Genomic DNA, 8,278 nt, shown 5'->3' with positions numbered 1-8,278 from the left:
TTACCCCAGGCTTCTCAGCAGAGACCATGAAAACAAGGAGAGCCTGGAATGAGGTCTACCAAACACAAAATAAAAATAACCACCGACCAAGGATACTGTACCCAGCCAAATTCTCATTCATAGCCGAAGGTCAAATAAAAGTCTTCCATAGTAAGGAAAAACTGAAACAATATATCTCCACCAAACGAGCTTTGCAAAAAATCCTTAAAGATGTACTATACGGGGAAAATAATCAAGATCCCAATACAGACAGAGAAATGCACCCTAAATAGTAAACATCAGATCAAGAAATGGGAAGACACAGCTTTTAACAAGATAGTGACAATGAAAGGAACAAACGATCATCTCCAATTCTAACTCTCAACATTAATGGACTTTATCCTCCAATCAAACAACATAGGCTCATAAGTTGGATCAAAAATCAAGATCCATCTTTGTGCTGCCTCCAAGAGACACATCTATCCAGCAAAAGTAAACATCTTCTAAGAGTGAAAGGCTGGAAACTAATCTATCAAGCAAATGGCCCCCATAAGCAGGCTGGAGTTGCAATCCTAGTATCAGAGAAAATTGATTTCAAATTAAAAAAGGTAAGAAGAGACAAAGAAGGTTACTACATACTAGTAAAGGGATATCTCCTACAGGAAGATATAACCATTCAAAATATCTACCATTAGGCAAGAAGGAAATATAAAGGGGATCCAAAAAGGAAAAGATGAAGTTAAACCTTCTCTCTTCGCAGATGATATGATCCATGATCCTATACCTAAAGAATCCCATAGATTCTACCCCCAAGCTACTAGAGCTGATCCAAAACTTTGGCAGAGTTGCAGGGTATAAAATAAATCCTCAGGAATCAACGGCCTTTCTCTGTGCTAATGACCTGAAAACCTAGGCGGAAATCAGGAAAGCAACTCCTATTGCAATAGCCCCCCAAAACAAAAAATACCTAGAAATAACGTTAACCAAAGAAGTGAAAGACCTCTTTGAGGAGAATTTTAAAAGCTTGAAAAACGAAATTACGTCCGAACTAAGGAAATGGAAAAACCTCCCATGCTCCTGGATTGGGAGGATTAATATAATCAAAATGGCAATATTGCCAAAGGCTATCTACAAATTCAAGGCAATACCCATTAATATCCCAACACCACTTTTTAATGAAATAGAGGAAGCAATCCAGAAATTCATATGGAACCATAAAAGACCAACAATAGCAAAAAAAAAAAATCCTAAGCAGAAAGAACAGTGCTGGAGGAATTACAATACCCAACTTCAAGCTGTATTATAAAGCTATAGTAATAAAAAAAAGCTTGGTATTGGCACCGAATTGCCCTGAAGACCAATGGAACAGAATTGAATACCCAGAAATGAACCCACAGAACTATGCCTACTTAATCTTTGATAAAGGGGCTAAAACAATAGTTTGGAAGAAAGATAGCCTCTTTAACAAATGGTGCTGGCAAAACTGGCTCAACACATACAACAAACTAAAACTAGATCCTTATATATCACCCTGCACCAAAATCAATTCTAAATGGATTAAAGACGTCGAAACAAATCAAACACCCTGAAAACACTAAAGGAAGGACTAGGAGAAACACTTGGGCTCCTTGGCGCAGGACGGTACTTCCTTTACAAAGACCCAGAAAGGCTACAAATCAAAGAAAGGTTGGGCAAATGAGACTGCATCAAACTGCAGAGCTTCTGCACGGCAAAGTTCATAGCTCGCAAGATAAACAGAAAGCCCACAGACTGGGAGAAGATCTTTACCGGCCATTTAACAGACAAAGGCCTCATATCTCAAATAAATGCAGAACTAAAAAAATTACCTTCCTCCAAAACAAAACCGCAAAGAACCAATAGCCCCCTCATCAAGTGGGTTAAAGATTTACAAAGAGGCTTCTCTGATGAGGATTTGAGAATGGCCAAGAGACATATGCAAAAGTGCTCTACATCACTGGCCATAAAAGAAATGCAAATCAAAGCAACATAGAGATTCCATCTCACCCCAGTAAGAATGTTATATATCAAGAAAACTAACAATAACAATTGTTGGAGGGGATGTGGCCAAAAGGGAAGCCTACTTCATTGTTGGTGGGAATGTAAACTGGGTCAGCCACTCTGGCAAGAAGTATGGAGATTCCTCAGAAGGCGAAATATAGAGCTCCCCCATGACCCAGCAGCCCCAAAAACCAAACAAAATCACATTAAGGCCACCAGCACAACAATGTTCATCACAGCGCAATTTGTCATAGCTAGAATCTGGAACCAACCCAGATGCCCCTCAGTAGACGAATGGATCAGGAAAATGTGGTACATATACGCAATGGAATTGTATGCCTGTATCAGAAAGAATGACATTGTCCCATTTGTAAGGAAATGGAAGGACTTGGAAAAACAATTATACTAAGTGAAGTGAGCCAGACCTTAAGAAACATGGACTCTATGGTCTCCCTTATTGGGAATAATTAGTACAGGTTTAGGCAAGTCATAGCAGAGGATCACAAGAGCCCAATAGCTATACCCTTATGAACACATAAGATGATGCTAAGTGAATTGAACTCCATCTTACGGAAACGATTGTTATATCACAGTTGTAACTACTTTCAACGTCCCATCTGTATATGTACCTTTGATTATTGATGATGTTCTTGTATCACGTTCCTTTGGTTGTACCTACAGTATCTCTGTAATCTTATCTGAGTACAATGGAAACCACGTATACTGGCATTAGAACTAGGAAATTGGAAAGGAATACCAAAATTGAGAGACACAGGGTAAAAAAAAATCAAACAACTGCAAAAGCAATACTTGGCAAACTGTTTGGTGTAAGTGAACTGATCACCTCATTGGGGGGGGGAGGGAAAGGAGAAAGGGGGAAAGTATGAGGGCCAAGGTAACAAACAGTACAAGAAATGTATCCAATGCCTAACTTATGAAACTGTAACCACTCTATATATCATTTTGATAATAAAAATTTGAAAAACAACAACAACAAAGGATGATTATTGAATTTACATAGATCAAGGCACTGGTTAACAAAATAGTGTGTATATGTATGTGGGATGTTTGTGTATTTCTTTGAAGATTCATTGATTTAGGTTTAGAGTGTGAAATAGCAAAATTACACAATATTGAATGGTAACCATCGGAGAGTATGGCGTAGTTCCTAGCACGGGTGCCATATAATCAAATATATTGGCTGAGATCTCAACTGCAGTTCTTTCCTGCTAGATGACAATGAGTATATGCTTCAGCTACAAAAGCTGTCATTTGTTGCTGCACTAGATTTACCTCCCCTGGTGTGGGGAGCTTGCTCCCTTATCAGTGCTCCCCTTTTCACTCTCTCCTCTGGGCACCTGACCAGCGGGCAGCCAAGGTGGAGCAAAGGGATACGGGCTAGACTAAGGTGCATGTGGCTGAACGATATCCCCTTTTCCTCCCTCCTTACCCACCAAGGAAGCCAGGTGCAGACGGACCTCGGAGACGCTTCAGAGAGCAATCCAATTTAATCAGGAGGGGCTCACAGTAATATAGTAGTGATGACAAGGATTGAGCCTGAGCTGGCGATAGGATGGCGAGCTTGTCCATCCAAGGGCAGCTCCCAAGGACCTCCCTCATGGACTAGCGTCACTTCCCATAGTACTGCCCTCTGAGCAAAGCACGCAAAAGGAGAGCACACGTGCTCACTGGCACGAGGTGGGGGATGGTCTCAAAGCTACCCATTCTAGTTCCGGACCCAGAAGGAGATAGGTGTGGCTCACTTCCACACTGTCCCAGGGCTGGAGGAAGGCGGCGTCTCGGGAGCGTTCTCCTCGCCCTTCCCCCTTAAGGCCAAAATGAATCCCCAACAATTTATCCTTTCGGAGCTAGTTGATATGGATAGGATGGATATTGACTGAGATCAGGGATGTGACAAGGTGATCCCTTACCGAGGAAATTTGGCCTTGATTTGATCAAACAATGGTTGATGATCTATTGATCAAATATTCTTTGAGAGGTGCTGGCTTTACTACTATTACTAAATGTTTTATCTAAAGGTCTTCTCTAAATCAGCTAACGTATTAAATGAAATAAATTTATGGTGTACTTTTCATTTCAAAATCCTGATCAAACTTGCAAATATTATACAAGAAACATGCGTTCTATAACTGCTAGTGTGAGCACAACTCCATTTTGGTTTTTTTTTTTTTTTGGCCAGTAATAGGCCGTGAACGCAGGGCCTGAGCACTGCCCCTGGCTTCTTTTTGCTCAAGGATAGCACTCTGCCAATTGAGCCATAGCGCCCCTTCTGGCCATTTTCTGTATATGTGGTGCTGAGGAATCGACCCCAAGGCCTCATGTATACAAGGCAAACACTCTTGCCACCAGGCCATATCCCCAGTCCCCACAACTCCGTTTTGATCAAGAAAAAAATGGAAGATAACCTGGGAAAAGGTTTGTGAGACATTGACTCATACAGTGGTATGGTGGCATATGACTCACGTATTTATGATGCTTACAAACAATACTTGAAAATTTGCTTTTTCTCAGCCTTGTTCATATCCTCGTGGTTCTTGGCTACACTTGTTAAGTTAATGGAGGAGATAGAGTATTTTGTTGTAAGTATGTGTCCTGGTTAGAGACAGTTAGAAAAACTGGAGATCACACATGTTTAAAATTTCAAACTGCATCCTAAAGGATGTAGTTATCAAGATGCTTATCCAGAGGCACTGAGTTTAAAGAAATTTTGTATAAAGTAGCAGTTAATAAATTTGTAAAAATCACCATGCCATTTTCTATCCACTAAAATGCATCCTGATATTTATTTGTGATCTTTTTTTGGGTACATATGGCAGACTTGGGGCTTGAATTCAACATCTGTGTGCTGTTTCTGAACTTTTGTGCTCAAGGCTAATGCTCTCCCACTTGAGCCACAGTTCTCCTTATGGCTTGTTTTTGGTGCTTACCCTGAAATGAGTCTCAGGGACAAAACAACCATAAACCACAGCAAAAGCATTGCTAATTTCTGTGGCTCTCTTGTGTCACCCAGTGGAAAACGAGGTCATAACTTCCTAGCAATAGCTTAGCACTCTGGGAAACAAACTCTGTGCTGTAATCTTGTGGACATGAGCAGGAGTGCTCTGGAGCCATTCCCCTGTCAACTTCCTCTGTTGTGAGTGTGTGTTGAGCTTTATTGCTGTTGTTTCAGTTATTTTGCCAGGCAGTCTTACACTGGTGAGCTGGTAGATCATAACTGGGATGAAAAACACAGCAAGAGGTAGGCCTGCCCCCCTGCAGATCTGCAGCTTAGGTGGATGTAGGAGTTTCTAAAAGATAAAAATAAAATAAAAAGCAGAGAGAAGCTCCTAGTGAGCCGAAAACGCACCTCTGCAAACAGACTGGGAGAAAGCACGGTTCCCAGACAGACTGACTAGCAACACCCAGTTACAGAGAACAACCAACTCCTACCTGAAAACCACAGCAAGTACCTAAACTAGCTTGGATGGAGGGTGACAGCAGACCCACCACCTGCAAAATATAAGACACTTATGCAAACTTATGAGAAATATAGAAGATGTATGAAACTAAAGGGTTTGCTGATATAAACAGAGTTGTGTCATCAGCCTCTCTGTGTCTCCTTCATCATCAATCCCCTTGCCACTTGGAATCCTTGCTTAAGCTGTGGCTGACGCCCGGCAACTGTTGCCCGAACAAGGACCAGAGGAAATCATCGCAAGGACTTCTCGCACAGAGAAGCAAGCAGGTAAAGGGACCAAGAAGTGTAGTAGCGGTGGTGGGGGTGGGGGGGCTGAAGTGAAGGAAATAGAAAGAGAAAAAGAATAAGTAAAAGGAAAAAGGAAGGAGATGTAAAATGAGTGCGAAACACGAGTGTTTCTGAGGGCACATAGGACCATCCTGAGGAAAAAGAGCTGTAAGATTAGTTCAAAGGGGCTAGAGGAAGTTGTACAGAATCTCTGCCCCTGGTTCCTGGAGGAAGGAACAGTGGACTTGGGGTATGGCAAAAGTTTACCCGAGAATTAAAAAGAAACATAAAAATTAGAGGAAAACATTGACATTTTCTGTTTGGAAAATGATTAGAAAGAGTCTGGATACTGATCACCAGATTGAAATTGTTTCTATAAAATTATTGTGTGAGAAGAACAATAAGCAAATCTGTGTATCAATTGCAGTGGAACAGGGCTGTCCATCAGAGTGTGAGAGTGTTAGAAGTATAAAAATTCAGTGTTAGTCTTTTGACACTCTGTGTAACAAAGACAAAGACCCTCCAGGGCACCGAGCCATGCCCAGCCCTGTGATAAATGGGGAAGGTAAATGCCCACTGCTCCTAATTCAGACTCCTCCACCTATGTCTGCAGGTCAAAAGGCTATATTGACTGCAACGGAGAAAAGGGAGGGTATTTCCAACTTTTTCCTGTCTTAGAAAACGAAAGCAACCGGTAATATGGTATTTCACGTTTTAAGGAATTGAAAGAAATTATGAGTTCTACTATGATATATGGGGCAACTGCTCCTTTCACGTTATCCTTGATTGATAGTTTGGCTCACCAGATATTGTGCCCAGAGGATTGGAAGACAATTGCTCAGGCTTGCCTCAATGGGGGATATTATTTGTTATAGACTGCAGAATGGATGGAAAGGTCTGATGAGGTGGCAAAATACAATAACCGCAGCAACATATCTCTAGCCTATGACATGCTGGTGGTTGCAGGTAGATATTCTGATGTTCAACAACAAATTAATTGCCCAGAAATTGCTTATGGACAAATTAATGAATGTGCAACTAAAGCCTGGAGGAAGCTTCCTACTTCTGGGGCAAGGACAGATAAGTTATTTAAGATCAGACAGGGGCTAAATGATAGTTTGTCAAGCCTTTGCCTCATGGGACAGTAGGGTTGGTGTTGAGCAGGTCCAGCTGGACTATGAAAGGCATGGTTGTTTATCCAGGTGTTATTGCTAATGATTACATGGGAGAAATTAAAATTATGGCTGAACATCTGGTTTCTGTTTTGTGTTGTCTTCTTTGTTATGTGCTATTTGGTTTTAGTGCATTTATTGTCTTCTGCTTTCAGCTTCCCTGTGCTCTCTAAGTCAATTTCCATGTTTCTCTTTCTTTTCAACTGGCCTTCTTTGTTTTGCTTTACTCATTCTTCCTGTTGACCACTACTGGTGCCTGCCTTTGCCTACCAATTCATGTCTCTTCATCTCACCTTCATGATGAAGCATGAGAGCCCAATTTCCTATATGAATTTGTACTTCCATACATTTATAACTCAAAGTACTCTACTAGTAGGAAGTGGTAGAAACTAGAAGTTTAGGCCTAACGGAAAGAATTTTGTGACTGGAGATATGCCCACGAGGAGATTTTATGTTCTTGACTAGCCACATAGAAACACACATTTATCTCCTCTCTCTCTCTTTCTCTCTCTCTCTTTCTGTGTATATATCTCCTAATATTTTGTCCTTGAAGGCCACATGAATATCTTATCTTGACCAATGGCTTCTCCATTATCCCTTTAGGATGTTCTTTTTCACCACAGACCTATAAACAGCGAGGACAATGAACCATGGCCTGGTCTATGCATCCCACTCTTCAACAACATGACTGAAGTCAGCAGCAGGACAATAATTGGTTCCTCTTGACCAGACAAGGAGTTTTCATTCATCATATAACCTTTCTCAGTTGGTTTTGCAGACAAATATTAAGTTATTGCATTCATGTTTGGTATTCTGAAAAGATTGAGGGGGATTATTCCAGTTATTCCAGATATGAATTCAGATAATCTGTAGACACTTACAACCTTGAAACATTGTTTCTCTCTCATGATGAAATTTCTTTGTCTTGTCTAGTGAGAATGAGGCAATAGCAGTGGCAGGCCCATGTGCAACATTTGATGAGTGTTTGGCTAACATTCTTCACTACTGTAGTTGCAAGGAATCACTCGGTTGTTACACTCATTCATACACACAAACATGCATAGTCATACACGATCAAGAACACTGGTAATACCAGAGAGGTTTACACACCTCCATGAAAATGTGTCCTTCTGGTTGACTCTACACACTATACTGTGCTTTGACATAGAAAAATATTCTGACAGCAAAGTCAAAGACACATACAAATATCCAAAAAATCTGCAAACCAACATTTGGTACCTGAGCTCAGAATACGTCCCATATGCTGCAGACATGGAAGCGTATTACCAAAGCACATAAATGGCACAAAAATCTTCACCATAACTTTCCATACACATCCACACTCAGAGAATAGTTAAGATTT

Source organism: Perognathus longimembris, unplaced genomic scaffold (assembly GCF_023159225.1).
Source record: "Perognathus longimembris pacificus isolate PPM17 unplaced genomic scaffold, ASM2315922v1 HiC_scaffold_197, whole genome shotgun sequence".
In the NCBI taxonomy this organism is placed as follows: Eukaryota; Metazoa; Chordata; class Mammalia; order Rodentia; family Heteromyidae; genus Perognathus; species Perognathus longimembris.
The sequence above is the reverse complement of the archived record's forward strand: the minus strand, read 5'-3'. Positions refer to the sequence as shown.